Here is a 16,532-nt window from a genome sequence, read left to right on the forward strand (position 1 = left end):
TCACTCTAAATCTGAGTCATCGCCAAAAGATTCATGTCGTTTTCACCAAAACACATCAAATCTTTGGTATCCATAATCCTGTATTCAGCATTCTCACAAACAATCATAGCTTGACATGTCAATGGATCATAAATCCAAAACTTCAAATCCTTCAAGCTATTATCAGGAAGTTCTTTGAGCAGAGGAACAATGTTGGTTTGTTTTGTAGCAGGCCACCTCACAGTCTTATATGGCTTGCCCGTAGCAGGATCCAAAACCTTTTCATCTTCCTCAATTGTAGACTGAGCTAATTTCATATCTTTAAAATTAACTCAAGCTTGTTGCTGCAGTCTATTAAAGAAGTTAAATCCAATCTTGCATTTTGGATTTTTGCATTGATCATGATATCCCGCATTACTCAATTACCTCAAACCTACCGCAGTCCAAGACTCAAATGCATCAGAATTGTCATAATACTCCATATCATCATTCTTTCTCCTCACAATAAACATTCCCTTTTCATCATTGTAAGCCCATCTAAGAATACCAGATCTGTTTCCATGCTTAACCTTCTCAGTAGTGATAACATACCTATCAGGTCTATCACCAAACTATAGGTCCCTTTCAGCACCCACATTTCTCATAACCACCATCTTTTTCCTTGGTTTCTGATTTAGAGTACGAGGAGGACTTGCAATATAACGATCAATGGCATCCTCGTGCTCTTTCCATTCTTTCTCTCTCTCTCTCTCTCTCTCTCTCTCTCTCTCTCTCTCTTCTGCAGTAGTTTCCTTAGAAGGATCAGCAAACTCCTTTGGAAATTCTCCTTCAAGCTTTTGCTTCATTTCCATCACAACTACACTAAGAGCTCCCAGATTTGTTTCAAGTTCATGAATTTTCTGATTCTTTACTACCAGCTCTTCCATTAGATTTGCAATCTGTGCATCTTTAAATATCTTATCTTCTTCAAGAACGGTGATTCTGCGTATCAGAATGCTGGTTTCATTCTCCTCAAACAAGTCATCACTATCTGAACTATCAGCTGCTTCATGAGTTTCATCTTGTGTTGTCTTAGTTGCTGCCTCAACTTCCATAGCAGCAGCTTGTAGTAACTCTGCAGCTCTAAGAATTTCAGCAGCCAAAGGACCACTGCTTGAACCTTCACCAGGCTTTAGACCAGGAATATACATTGCAGCTCGTTCATTTGCCATGAATTCAATGATTTTAGGGTTGAGCTCTGACGGCGTATATTGAATTGGTGGTCGTGTAGTAGAAACGGGTATGGTTGTGTCTGTTGTAGTTCTTACTTCAATACTATCCTAACCACTGATCCTAGGATCTCATTTACTTCTTTTCATAGGAGGAAGATCAGCAGTAGGATCTTCTTAAACATCTTCATCACTAGCAGTAGCAGTAGTAGTAACCGGTTCAACATGAGGAGGGCTCACATTAACTGGTTCTTCAACGTTTCCAGTCTCTACTGTGAGGCTTTCAACATTAATCTCTGTTTCTGTTTCATTTTCATCTATGTTCTCATTCACTTCATCATCATCTGCTACATCTTCTTCACTTTTAATCCCAGTTAGATCCACATTCTCAACTGATTCATTCGTTCCAGCAGGAGCTTCTATTATCTCAACATCATGCTCATCAGCTACTGTAGCATTAATCTGAGCAGGTACTTCGTCTTGAATTTCAGCAAACGCCCCAAACTTCTCTATCCTTCTTATTCTGATACTTCAACTCAACATTATCCCTTGACTTCTGATTTAGCATAGAAAACACCATATGATTCATCACCTTGACATCATAGGTCTTCACAGTAACTGGCAGCTTTGGATACTTTGTTTCTAGAATCATATGCAGAAATCTAGGAAACTTGTACCAATATTTATCATTTATAGTCTTCACATTCGCCAGCATGTCATCAAAAACACTCTTTGAATAGTTATACTTCCACCCCTCGACCAAAGATACCACCCCTGACATTTGTCTCAAAGTTAACTTGTCCAAATCGCTCTTGTTTCCACTTATGCATACCAAGTATATATGAGCGAGAAACCTCCAATACGGGTGCAACAATTTCTTAAACGTGGGAGGAGGACAAGTTCCCTCATAGCTCATTTTGACCAAAACCTCCATAACCTTCTCTTTTGTGTACTCTACCGGATCACTAGCATCATCTCCAAATAACAACACTTCACGGATATCCTGTTCGGTAACTGAGACTTCTTTATTTTGAACTTTAGACTTGATAATCACGTCTCCTTTCTTGGTCGAAGCGTTATCCCAGAAGTCTTTTATCCAGTCTTAACGTATGACTGGATTCTCCCTAAGCGAATGAGCCAATCTGCATGTGTTTAGACCAATGATCATTATCATACCCCCAAAATACCACATGCGGAAAACCCCGCTAGGCGTGTGACAAACCAGGATCCAACCACCAATCACATTGAACTAATATCAAGATATTAAATAAAGTTCCATTCATTAAGATAAACGTTCATAAACATAACACAAGTTTAACATGTTCAACGGAAGAATAAGATAAGTTATCATTCAGTGTTGCAAAACCAAATGTATGAAAACCAATAGTATTGTCATGTGTTCTCAGGAGGCTCGATCCACGACTACTCCAGCAATCCCAGACAGCAAGTTCCTTGTCTATAGAATCTAACGACCTGCGAGCATGCAACAAGTGTATCAGACAACGTTGGTGAGTTCATAGTTTTATGAAAACGTTAATTGCCATGTGTTTAGTTCAGTTTAATAGTAATATTGATAATAACTCGATTACCGCAAGATGGCATCAGATTGTTTGCCCTTCCCCAATGCCCCTATCAAAACATTGGTCGTGATTTAAGGTCATTAGTTCACGCCCGTCCTCTCAGGTACGGTGTGTGGTTGCCAAGCCTAATAGCGCTATCAACTAATACCCCGTTACCTCTCAAGTAACTAATTCGGTATAAGATGGGACTTAAAGTGATAGGAATGAGTGTATTATCTAGCATCCCTGTTTAACCCAAAAAGATGTATTCCTCTCAGGAATACCCATTGAATGTCCCACCCACCGGGACGCATGCTCAAGAGAAATGAACTCACCTTAGTTTTGCTCGGTATGTTAAGTTACTCGTTCCAAGTTGGTCAACCAAACCCTACCGTGGTTATCAATAGAATCAGTTTCATAATCAATTAAATCACGTATTTTCACAGATTGCATTCACCGCAAAGATCATCATATAACACATAGCAAGTACTCAATTCTCATACAAGTCAACATCCTACGTCATGTCACATAACAACACTTAACAGGTGAGTTTGTCACTCACACGAGCCAAATCAGGTTCCTCATTCCGAATTAATATTATTAACATGCAACAAATAGAATTTTATAAACATAGACATTCATCATCATACATATCCTAAACTGTTCGAAACCTTATGTTATATGGACACATTTGTTGTTTGAACTGTTCTGTTTGTTTGCTTCCTTGCAGCATCTTCACGAAGAACCAGTTCTTCGTGGGATGCTCTCATGGCGAAGAACCCTAATGGCGAAGAACCATTCTTCGTCGAGAATGAGTGTGACGAAGAACCTTAGTGGTTCGTCAAAATCCAGTCAACGAAGAACCAGGTTCTTCGTCGAGTTATGTTCTTCGTGGGAAGTCTTTCGTCGGTGCCCTCAACAGAAGGTTATGATTACCTTAATTTCAGTCATAACATTGCTAACAAATTTGACAGTTTTCCAATCAGATCAAACGACACCTTTAATCAAGATCATGCACCCTAATTATGAACAGTCATCAACCATTCAACAATTCATTCGGAACATAACAGTTACACCACTCATTGTCATACATATCATAGTTAGCCACTCATCATGTGATCATCATGCTAATCAAATGAATCATCAGTTTGTTAATCCTAAGTTTTCCTAAGTTTCTAATCACTAATTCCAACATAATTTAATACCATGTTCAGTCACACGTTCTAGATTTACAATCTTATAATGAAACCCTAGTTTTCACATAATGTCACAACATCAAGATTTTAGCAACTAACAATTATAGACACTAACCGTGATACCGAAGTGATTAGTTTGTTCGAGATGAAGGGCTTCGAGACCCAAAACTGTCGTTGCACAGGGAGGAGAGGAAGAGAGAACTTTAGGGTTTAATGATTATTCTAAGTTTTGAGGGTTATGAAAGTTGCCCCCCCAACCCCTTGAGGTTATGCGAACACAATAGCAATCGGGCCCATTTTGGGCTACGAATGGACTTGGGCCGAGAGCCCTCTTGTCGAAAAACCTTCTTGTCAAAGAACATAACTCTAATCGGCACCAGGGTCGAATAAAACAGAAGCAAAAAGATAGTTCACGGAAAACGTACCAGTCACAACGTTGCCATCATTCCTAGCTTCCCCAGCACCAATGGTAAACAATCTCCCACGCGCACCATTCCCACCATTGTTTCCGTTGTTGTTGTTCCCGGTGTTGTTGTCATTACCAGTATTCTGATTCAGTTTAGGGCAATCCGGCCTAAAATGTCCCTCGTCCCCACACTCGAAACATCCTTACGATTACCTTGGTTCTGTTGAGGCTGCTGCCTTTCCTGTTGTTGTGGCTGCTGTGGCTGCGAAGGTTGCTGCTGCTGCTGTATGGGAAAGGAGCCCTACAATCTCTAGCCATATGGCCCACCTTGTTGCACCTGTGACAGATCTGGGTGCACGACCCACGATGGTGGTAGTTGCACTTGTTACACTTTGGTTGTTTCCCTGTGTAAGAACCTTGATTCGAGTTGTTGCACTGATTCTGATTTACAAAAGATGACTGGCTAAAACTGTGGTTGCTACTGTTGTCTGGCTTCTTCTGTGACTGATTCGAGTTAGAAACCTTGTCCGTGTCGTTCCACTTTCGTTTGTTATCCGTAGCAGGAGTAGTAGCTGTAGTAGTAGCAGCGGTAGCAGAAATACGTGGTGGTAGCGAGCCACGCTCCACCTCCTGATCAGTGATCTTGTGAGCTAGACGAATGATTCGAGGCAAGTTGTCAAGATTCGCCGCAGTGACCAAACCCTTGACCTGTGGTGCTAAACCATTGATGTACAACTTAATCCTGCAGTGGGGTGGTCGTGATAAGTTAGGACACATATTCGCGAGCTCATGAGACCGTTTTGTGGACGCTTCGATCTCAGACCCTACCATCTTCAAATTGTAGTACTCATTTTCCAGCTTCTGGATCTCATCACGAGGACAGTACTCTTCTCTCATTAGTTCTTTAAAATCCTCCCAAGTAGTTACATTTGCCATTTCAATACCCAACATTTGAACTTGGGAATTCCACCAGGTCAAGGCACCATCTTCTAGTGTGCCCGAAGCAAACTTCACTTTGTCCCTAGCAGGACAGTTACACATAGCAAAGACCGACTCTGCTTTCTCAAACCAACGAAGTAATCCTACAGCTTCTTCAGTCCCACTGAATGTCCGTGGCTTATAATCCATGAATGTCTTGAACGTGCAAATAGGCGGGTTGTTCTGATTCTGATTCACGTGTTGACCTAAAGACGAAAGAAATTACAACACACGGGTAAGATTCGAATACGCGACACAAGGATAGTGAGTATTTGGCACATATCGTACCAGCTTGCTGAGCCACTAGGGCGTCAGCCACGCGAGTATTGATCAAGTCGGTTAATTCAGCCTGGGACATAACAATGTTACCACGTCCACCACCGCGGCCTCCACCACGTCCACTGTTTCGTTCGCTCGTGATTCTATATAAGAAGAGTGGAAAAGGTGAAGGGTCGAAATTGATTAGAAGTCAAGCATCGTTTTGAATTCTACAGATTACAGAGTTCTATCATTACATCAAACAACGAAACAGAACCCCCTTCACACTCGTTAAGCCTCACTGGGACTCACATGCACCCCACATTGTCATTATGTGTGCACCCATAATAATAATGTGATTTGCATGCTTATCTCAGCTCCTCTTAACTTGCGTTAAAAGGTTCCTCAATTCTCGAATCACAAGACAAAAGACATCACAAACATGGGTCGCGAAAATCTACAGGAAAGCTCACTGTTAGGACCGGTTTGATTCCGAAACGATTGCGTATGACACGTTCGACGTGCGGAAACCGTGAACGTGAATAACCGAAACACACGAGACGTACTATTAACGTGATTCTTTGATAGATCTGAAAAGATACAAGAACCGTGAATCACCTTTTGCCTTTCTCTCTCTACTTTCTCTCTCTAGCTTCTCTCTCTAACCTCTAAGCTCCAAAGATCAAAATGGCAAAAGTTTCTAACTAAAAGCCTAAGGCTTCTATTTATAGGCCTAAGGTGATAAGGAATCTTTCCTTATTTACAATAATGCCACCTTGCCTTTAGTAACAAGATATTACATTGTAAACACTATAGTTCTTCTGTTTCAGCTACGAACTGAGATGACGGAGGCGATAGACATTAATGTACCAACAGACTCCCCCTTGGATATTGCCGTAGTCAATCTCAAATCTTCAGACTTGTAGCTTCTTTTCTTTTCTTTCTCTCACTTTAGCCTGAATATAATCCCAGTGGATCTGTCTTCAGCTTCAGCTCCCCCTTTCGGTAAACTCTTCAGGCTCCCCCTTTCGTCAAGCTTCCGTGCTTTGGGATCGACACCTGGCTTTCCAGATACAAGCTCTTTCAGGAACGATACCTGGCTCCTTACACGCTTCCGTTGGAATTTGAGCTCGTCTTCAGACTCCCCCTCAGACTCGGCTGTCGGAATTGTAGTCTGGAATAACATCTGCAACACTCATACGTTTATAAGTGACAGTGTTTTGAGATTATCCAGAAATCGTAATCTGGCTCTTTAAACTTTCTAAATCAAGATCCTGATTTTAAGATATAATAATATGAATATATCCAGGATTATCTTGACTTTCTCCCCCTATCAAAATGCTTTATAGATTTGACAGCGTTAAAGAATCCAAATCGAAAAACTGACTCTTTTAAGATTTTAACAATATGAGCATCCAAATCCTTCACTGTTGATCATCCAAGTCCAAATTAATGACCTTGGAGATATCACAAACTATTTTTTTTTTTTTAAATTTTGATTTTAAATTTTAAAAACTTCAAGTTTCAAATTAATGAACTTGATTTATTTCCAGAAACATGATTAGCATACTTAGATCTTGAAACTTAGCATTCAGACATCGGTTGTCGAAAATAAAGCAGAAATCAAAATCTTTTTGTATTTTTCTGAAAGTATAAAGCAATAAAGACATATGTACAAACATATTTACAGACAATATTTTTGTTTGAGTTTGTGTAAGAGGATCATATCAGTTTTTGAAACAAATCACTAGCACCGTTAAGCTTTAATCATTTTAAGTTCTAAACGATTCACCTCGATTAACGATATAGTTGTCCTCTTAAATTTTCACACAATTTTCAATCTATTCAGGATACATTTTAGATGTTTTAGGAACTTAGCACAATTTATGTGTCCCACCTCTTGAATATACTCCCGTATCCAGAATCTCAATATTCAGTCTTACAGGCAAGAGTACTACAATGATGTCTGTACATAAATTAGGAGTTAAATGCGAGAATTGAGGGATCTCAGGTCAGAACTTCCGTTCAGCAGAGAGATATCAATTTCGACTTTGCGGTGTGTCCCCTTTAGAGAATCTTTTAGCTACAACAGATGATTATCAATTTTATTGTCTAATCACTGAGGGCTAGAATGCTATGTTTCAAGCATTTACTGCAAAGCATTATCCAAGGACTAGGTCAGAACTACCGTTCAGCAGAAGTCCCGGAATAATACCCCAGACATCATAGAGTATTAATACCTAGTATATCAGAATACGAGACCTTTCAAACGAGATTTCAGGGGTTACCTATATATCCAAGTAGTGTTCCCCACAAATTTCGCAAGTTTGAAATTTTAGGTTTATATCCCAAATAAATCTACTAAATGTACGAAAACCTATCGTCACATCATCAGTGAGACCATTTATCACATTTGACATTACATTTCATTAGCGTGCTGTGATAGTCCACTGATGTACTATCATTTCCTCTTTTATCAACAAAAACTCAAATTTTTTGAATTTTATCATGTTTTTGGCTTTTTCAAATTTTCTAATGTTTTTGGATTTTCTGACAAAAATATCTCTTACTCCCCCTAAAATTCAAAACCATTTAAAGAAAATTTGACAACCTGATACTGATAGCTTTGTCTCGCCATCCATTTTCTGCTTCTCATACACTGATTTACAGAAAACATATTGTACCCCCATGATTTACAACACATTGATCTTTTACAGTTTGAAAACCGTTTTTCAATCTTGTGAAATTAATCATGTTTGTTCAGCCGTGAGGGTTTCGGCGTATTCAATCAGAACTTCCCCTGATAACAAACTATTTTCCCATTATGATTTCAAAACACTTAAAAATGGTTTTTCCGGAAAATAAGTTTTGTTTAATTCAGACACGGGGTTTATTCATCACCTTGTTCTTTCATCAACTAATTCGAAAGTTAAATCAAGTACAATTTAATGTCCTTGATAAAACATTTCTCAAGAAAGATGCCGATTCCTACTCCCCAATTACCAACTTGGGAGTTCCGGCAAATTCAAATAACATATTTTTGAATTTTTTTTTTTTTTTTTTTTTTAAAAATTTAGAGACAAACATATTTTTGATTTTCAAATTTTTGACAAAATGAAAACATATTTTTGGTTTTTAAATTTGTTTCAATTTTTAGAGTTTTTGAAAATATTGTTTATTTATGTACAGAAATCAAACAAACTCCCTGTTTAACCGTTGCAGGGATCAGCAGCCTCCGGTGCCAGGCTGCTTCGTTTCTCCTTTGGTTGACATTCAGTTTTCTTCAGAAACACCTGCACATTCAAATTTTATCAAATACGACCCAATAATTTTCTTTTCATTAAAGATGGATGCCGATTCATGCTTCGCGATAAAGGAAGCTCCGGCAAATCAAATTGTTTAATCAAACATTGTATCCACCCAAGCCTCATCAGCCTTGGGTGTAACCTTGACTCTAGCAATCTGAATTTTAAAGTTTTCAGCCTTAAGTGGTGGAAAATTTGCATCATAATCAATCGAAATTGACTCCTCAGCCTTTTTCACCTCATAAGTTGAACTTTCTGTTTCTGTTTTCGATTTCCAGATTTGTTTTTGTTTCTCATTTTTAACCAAATCAACATGTTTCTTAACACTCCATGTTTGACCTTTTGGAGTCCCACGTTTGTAAAAATGTGACTCTTTTTGAACATTTGGACTCTGAACAACATCTTTTGGTTTCCAAAATTGGTTTGGTTTTGTTGCATCAACAGTTGTTTTCCATCTTTGTGTTGTTCTAAGTTCGAGTGTCACTGGTTTCCATGTTTGTTGTGAGTCAGCCTTTGACAATTTTGGCTTCCAAGTTTGCTTTGATTCAAACTTGGTCGACTTTTGATTCACAACATCAGATTTCTGTTTTTGAACATAAACAGACTTCTTTTCCATCTCAACACCAACAGGTTTCAGATTTGGACATTTGCGAGCAAGATGTCCTGTTTGATCACATTTAAAGCATGTTCTCTTTGAAACATCTTTGACCTGTTGTTGTTGCTTTTTCTGGGCCTGAAACTCTTCATTTGACTGTTGTCTAAATTTGAGTTCTTTCTCTTCTTCTGAACTTGTTCCGTGAACAAAGTTCATTTTTGCCTGAAAATTTGGAGTTTTATTTTTATTCCAATTTTGTTTCTTCTTATAACCCAACCCAGCCTTCATGTTTTTCTTCTTGTAACTAGGTTTGTTATAAAAAGTTTTGTGACCTTTACCAGCAAATTTTGGAATTTCAGATTTTTCAATCTCAACCATCTTGAAAACTTTGTCAATCTTTTCTGAAATCACATTCTGAATCGGGAATACAATATCGAAGAATAATTTGTCCGATCCAATCATGGTATAAACCAATCCTTTTGAATCATCATTCAAATTGTTCTCGGATTTTGTGTTCTTCAGATATCCATCATGAAGATTTCCTTCATCTTCATCCTGTGATTCAGTTTTACCTGTATGAACCGACTCTTCGTTCAAGACGCTTTCAACGACTTTACCTACCACCTCTGAATCATGAGAATCATCAGATTTGGAATAGGTTATATCAATGTTGTCTGGCAATTGATCTACCATGTTGAAAGCTTGTTCGACCTTTTCTTTATCATAAAATGCAAACTTTTCAGGTGGTGGAACTTGATGAAACTCTGAGCCAATGCCTTTCTTGTTCTGCTCAGACTCACCATCACCCGGTTTTATATTGAAAATTCGTTCAAGCACATATGACGACACATGGTAACTTTTTAACTTGTTGTTTTCCTGTTCTAAATCAACAATCTGTTGCTTTAGCTTAGCAACATCCTCAATATAGGAATTAACAACATCTTGTTTTATAGCATACATTCTTTTTAGCTCTTTTGTTGTTTCTGACATATAATTCATTCTAGATTGAGCATATTTCATTTCGTCTTTCACCTTTTCATATGATTCTTTTATAATCTCATAAGATAATTTCATTGAATCATATTCCTTTTTCATTTCTTGACAAGCAATTTCTTTTTGTTCACATTCATTTGTTATTTTCAAAACGTTTTCTTTCAAAACTTTATTTTCTTTTTCCAATTTGTTACATCTTTCAGAAAGTTTTTCATCATTTTCTTTAAAAACCTTTTCTTTTTCTAACATTTCTTTGCATTTATTTTTGAAAATGTTTTCGATTTTTGTGAATTCAAGTTCTTTTGTTCTGAATTGCTCATCTTTTTCAGTACAAGCTCTGCACTGTTCCATGCATTTCTTGCACTGTTCAAATGGTTTTAAGACTTCAGAATCAGAATTTACCTTAGTGATAGGCACCTCGGTGTTTTCAGCTGCCTCTGGCTGCTTTATCTCAGCATCATTTAGCTTTTGTTCAACACTGACTTCCTCGCCAACATCACCAGCATCTGACTTGACATCCTTCATTTCTTCTTCTTCAATTTGCTGTTCTTCAACTTCTTTCACAGCTTCAACTTTTACAGCTTCTGTTTCAACTTCTTCAGCAACCTTCTTCAGATTAACTACCATCTCTTCAACACTCTTCTTCATTTTCTCTTCATCCCTTTTTCTCAAGCATGACAGCATAGCATATCGGATATCTTTCTCGTATTGTTTAACATATGCATCATCTTTCATCACTCTTCTGTAATATTCAGCTCTCAACGGGACAGCAAGAAGAACATCATCAAAGATTATATCTTTCTTTGGAACAACTGGTTCTCCTTCTCTGTTGTAATAACACTCTCTCTTCTTGTCCCATCGTTTGTTGCTGACAGCATTCTCATATTCTTCCTGCATCTCATCCATTCTTCTGTAAACCACATCTCTTTCTTTATGTGTTTTCTCACTCAAGATCTCTTCTCGAGTTTTCTCTTTGTTCTCAATCTGTTCTTCATGGTTTTTAGCAGGTTCTTTTTCTTCTTTAATTTCAGCAACATTCGCAAACTTTCTTGGTGCTGTCGTAGCTTTCCCATGAGCTGTTTTGCGAACAATATCATTTCGATCTTCTTCTGGGCAAATTTGAGACCAATCATATCCTTCATCAGGATATATGACAGGACAAGCTCTTGAAGTTGTTTTTGGTCTATCTTCAATCAACTTTGGCTCTTCTCTGCTTCGATGGTAGATCGCCTTTTGATAATAATCATCATTGAAAGGACGTTCATTTCTTTCAGCAACTTCTGCATTCTTACACTCTCTTTTGAAATGACCCTTTTGCTTGCATTTGAAACAGGTCACTTTTGACTTGTCAAAACCGAGCTTTGTTGATGGACCACCAAGAGATTGTTTCCCAGTAATTTCCATGTATCTTTGAGCTCTCCTAATGCAGCTTGCTAAACACCAACGAATATCAATAAGCTCCATCTCCTCTGGATCAATCTGGTCGTAGTCTTCTTTCGTCAGTTCAGAATTACCGATTTTTCCAGCTACCAGACCTTCATATGATTCCAGGACAGATGCAAGAAAGCTCATTTGCTGCTTCGCTGCATTGATACTCATTGCTGGAGAATTCTTCAGTTTAAGAGCAATGTTGCACAAAATTTCATCTGTGTCTTCAGAATTTGTTTTTGAAGATGAATGATATCCAGACTGATGACTTGTTGACGTTGTTTGAGATTCATTCATCTTTTCACCAATGAATGCTGTCTTTGGTGAACCAACGCCCTTCTCTGAAAGTACACTACTTTTGTAATACAAGCCGACATTCTGTTGACGTGAAGACTCTGTCATCTTGCTTTGTTTCTGCAGCTCTAGATCATGACTCTCAATCTTTTCAAATAATGTATCAAGAGAAATTGTATCATATGAATCATCATTTTTCAAAATAAACACAAACGTTTGCCACTGATCAACTCGTGGTAACGCTTCAATCACTTTATCGATGATTTCTTCTCTTGTTTTAGCAATTTCAAATCTTTCGAGTTCGATTTTTAGGTGACAGAATCTTTCTATCATTTGTCTCACCGATTCTCCTTTTAAACTATCAAAAAGATCAAATTCTTTTTTAATTAGCGCGATTTTGTTCTTTTTAATTTGTTTGCCACCCTCAGCTTTAATACGTAGAGCTTCCCAAACCGATTTGGATGTCCCGCTATGATTTAATAATGCAAATATATCGTTTCTAATTGCTGACTGTATCAATGCGATCATCCTTTGTTCAGCGGCAAATTCTGCTCTGTCGTCTCTGGAGAATTTTTTGAACTGTAGATCTTCACCTTTATCATCTTTTGGCTTTTCGTATCCGTATTCTAGACAAAACCAACTTTCATGTGCATACGCTTTTGCCCAATTAATAAATCTTTCTTTCCACCAAGTGTAATCTTCAATGCTTTCAAGCGTTGGTGGTTTAGAATGCGTTCCGTAGAAATTATCATGCTTGATGTTCTCATTGATTGCCTTCGTGATGGTTTTTGGTGTAACAGTTGTAACTTCGGACGATTCGGATGTGAATGCGTTGAAAAACGTGTTATAAAATTCCTCAGCCATAGTTTTGAACTTTGAGTAAACACCTGAATGAATTATGTAAACAACCGATTAGTTCAAGGAATTTTAACAAACTTGATTTTGGAAATTAATCGATTTGATATGATTTTACAGATAATATGCTCCAAATCAAAGACAAACAATTTTTCAATTTGATTTTCGTCAACCGATTGGATGGGGATGGTTACTAGCCGATCGAGTAGTAATGGATGCTAGCCGATCGAGTAGGGAGGGATGCTAGCCGATCGAGTAGGAGTACTATGCTAACCGATCGAGTAGAGGGGTTATCCTAGTCGTTCGGCTAGGAATGTTGTGCTGTTCGATCGAACAGAGTCAAAAAGTCAATGGCTTTTAATGAATGCTGCTGTTCGAACGACTTGGAGGTGCTAGCCGTTCGGCTAGAAATGCTACACCTGCTGCTGTTCGATCGAACAGGAGATGCTAGCCGTTCGATTAGGCCAATCGATCGAACAGCTGTTCGATTCAAAGGTATGCTTATTCTGTTCGTTCGGCTGAGTGTAGTTGCTGTTCGAGTGATAATTTCCTGTTCGAACCAATTTTAACCAGCTGTTCGATTGAATGACTTTCTAGCCGATCGAACAGCTGTTCGATTGAAGTGCACTAATATGCTGTTCGATCAAGAGTTTCTAGCCGATCGAACAGCTGTTCGATTGAAGTGCACTAATATGCTGTTCGATCAAGAGTTTCTAGCCGATCGAACAGCTGTTCGATTGAAGTGCACTAATAAGCTGTTCGATCCAAAACAAGAGAGCTGTCCGATCGAATAGAAAAATATGCTGTTCGAGTGAGATTTTTCTGTTCGAACGGTTAGCACTTTGCTAGCCGTTCGAGTAGCCTAACCGAACGGTTGGCCTACTCGATCGAGTAGGAAGGTATTGCTGTTCGAGTGGGACATTGCTAGCCGATCGGTTAGGAAATTCTGCTGTTCGATCGAACAGAGTTTGACATCAACATGACGAACAGTTTCAGCTCAAACGAACACAAAATCACTGATTTCTCTCAAACGACTTGGAAGTTTGACCTGAAAATTTGTAGGATCATAGATCAGATATAGGCGCACAACATATCAAAATTTCATCCAATTTTAACCGTAAAAACACTGTTAATTTTGCGATTTTCAGATAAAAACGTGAAGAACAAGAAAGTATGAAGAAATTTGACAAATCTGAGTAAATTCGACTCTGAATCTGAAGGATTTCTGTGCGTATTCGTGCGTTTGATCTGTGCAATCGAGCTCCTGCTCTGATACCACTTGTTAGGACCGGTTTGATTCCGAAACGATTGCGTATGACACGTTCGACGTGCGGAAACCGTGAACGTGAATAACCGAAACACACGAGACGTACTATTAACGTGATTCTTTGATAGATCTGAAAAGATACAAGAACCGTGAATCACCTTTTGCCTTTCTCTCTCTACTTTCTCTCTCTAGCTTCTCTCTCTAACCTCTAAGCTCCAAAGATCAAAATGGCAAAAGTTTCTAACTAAAAGCCTAAGGCTTCTATTTATAGGCCTAAGGTGATAAGGAATCTTTCCTTATTTACAATAATGCCACCTTGCCTTTAGTAACAAGATATTACATTGTAAACACTATAGTTCTTCTGTTTCAGCTACGAACTGAGATGACGGAGGCGATAGACATTAATGTACCAACACTCACACTATTATTCACATAACATAAGCAAATAACTCAGGAATTCATACTGTAATGCTAAGTGTGCAATCATATGCAATGTCATACGTGGGTGTACACTAGTTATGCTATGCAATAAGTAAACGAGAGATGAACCTTGCAATCTGGAGCAGAGTGTCATGGTCGATTTCAGAACTGTTCGGTTATAGTCTGGTTTTATGAAAAGAAACGTTTTAAAACCAAGTTCACTATGACCAGTGGCTCTAATACCAAACTGTCACACCCCCAAAATACCACATGCGGAAAACCCCGCTAGGCGTGTGACAAACTAGGATCCAACCACCAATCACATTGAACTAATATCAAGATATTAAATAAAGTTCCATTTATTAAGATAAAACGTTCATAAACATAACTCAAGTTTAACATGTTCAGCGGAAGCATAAGGTAAGTCATCATTCAGTGTTGCAAAACCAAATGTATGAAAACCAAATGTATTGTCATGTGTTCTCAGGAGGCTCGACCCATGACTACTCCAACAATCCCAGATAGCAAGTTCCTTGTCCATAGAATCTAACGACCTGCGGGCATGCAACAAGTGTATCAGACAACGCTGGTGAGTTCATAGTTTTATGAAAACGTTAATTGACAAGTGTTTAGTTCAGTTTAATAGTAATGTTGATAATAACTCGAGTACCGCAAGATGGCATCAGATTGTTTGCCCTTCCCCAATGCCCCTATCAAAACATTGGTCATGATTTAAGGTCATTAGTTTATGCGCGTCCTCTCAAGTACGGTGTGAGGTTACCAAGCCAAATAGCGCTATCAACTAATACCCCGTTACCTCTCAGGTAACTAATTCGGTATAAGATGGGACTTAAAGTGATAGGAATGAGTGTATTATCTAACATCCCAGTTTAACCCAAAAAGATGTATTCCTCTCAGGAATACCCATTGAATGTCCCACCCACCGGGACGCATGCTCAAGAAAAATGAACTCACCTTAGTTTTGCTCGGTATGTTAAGTTACCCGTTCCAAGTTGGTCAACCAAACCCTACCGTGGTTACCAATAGAATCAGTTTCATAATCAATTAAATCACGTATTTTCACATATTGCATTCACCGCAAAGATCATCGTATAACACAAAACAAGTACTCGATTCTCATACAAGTCCACATCCTACATGCATGTCACATAACAACACTTAACAGGTGAGTTTGTCACTCACATGAGCCAAATCAGGTTCCTCATTCCTAATTAATATTATTAACATGCAACAAATAGAAATTTTGTAAACATAAACATTCATCATCATACATATCATAAACTGTTCGAAACCTTATGTTATATGGACACATTTGCTGTTTGAACCGTTCTGTTTGTTTGCTTCCTTGCAGCATCTTCACGAAGAACCAGTTCTTTTTGGGATGCTCTCATGGCGAAGAACCCTAATGACGAAGAACCATTCTTCGTCGAGAATGAGTGTGACGAAGAACCCTAGTGGTTCGTCAAAATCCAGTCAACGAAGAACCAGGTTCTTCGTCGAGTTATGTTCTTCGTGGGGAGTCTTTCGTCGCTGCCCTCAACAGACAGTTATGATTCCCTTAATTTCAGCCGTAACAGTTGCTAACAAATTTCACAGTTTTCCAATCAGATCAAACGACACCTTTAATCAAGATCATGCACCCTAATTATGAACAATCATCAACCATTCAACAATTCATTCGGAACAGAACAGTTACCACTCATTGTCATACATATCACAGTTAGCCACTCATCATGTGATCATCATGCTAATCAAATGAATCGTTAGTTT

Source organism: Helianthus annuus, chromosome 4 (assembly GCF_002127325.2).
Source record: "Helianthus annuus cultivar XRQ/B chromosome 4, HanXRQr2.0-SUNRISE, whole genome shotgun sequence".
NCBI classification, from domain to species: Eukaryota; Viridiplantae; Streptophyta; class Magnoliopsida; order Asterales; family Asteraceae; genus Helianthus; species Helianthus annuus.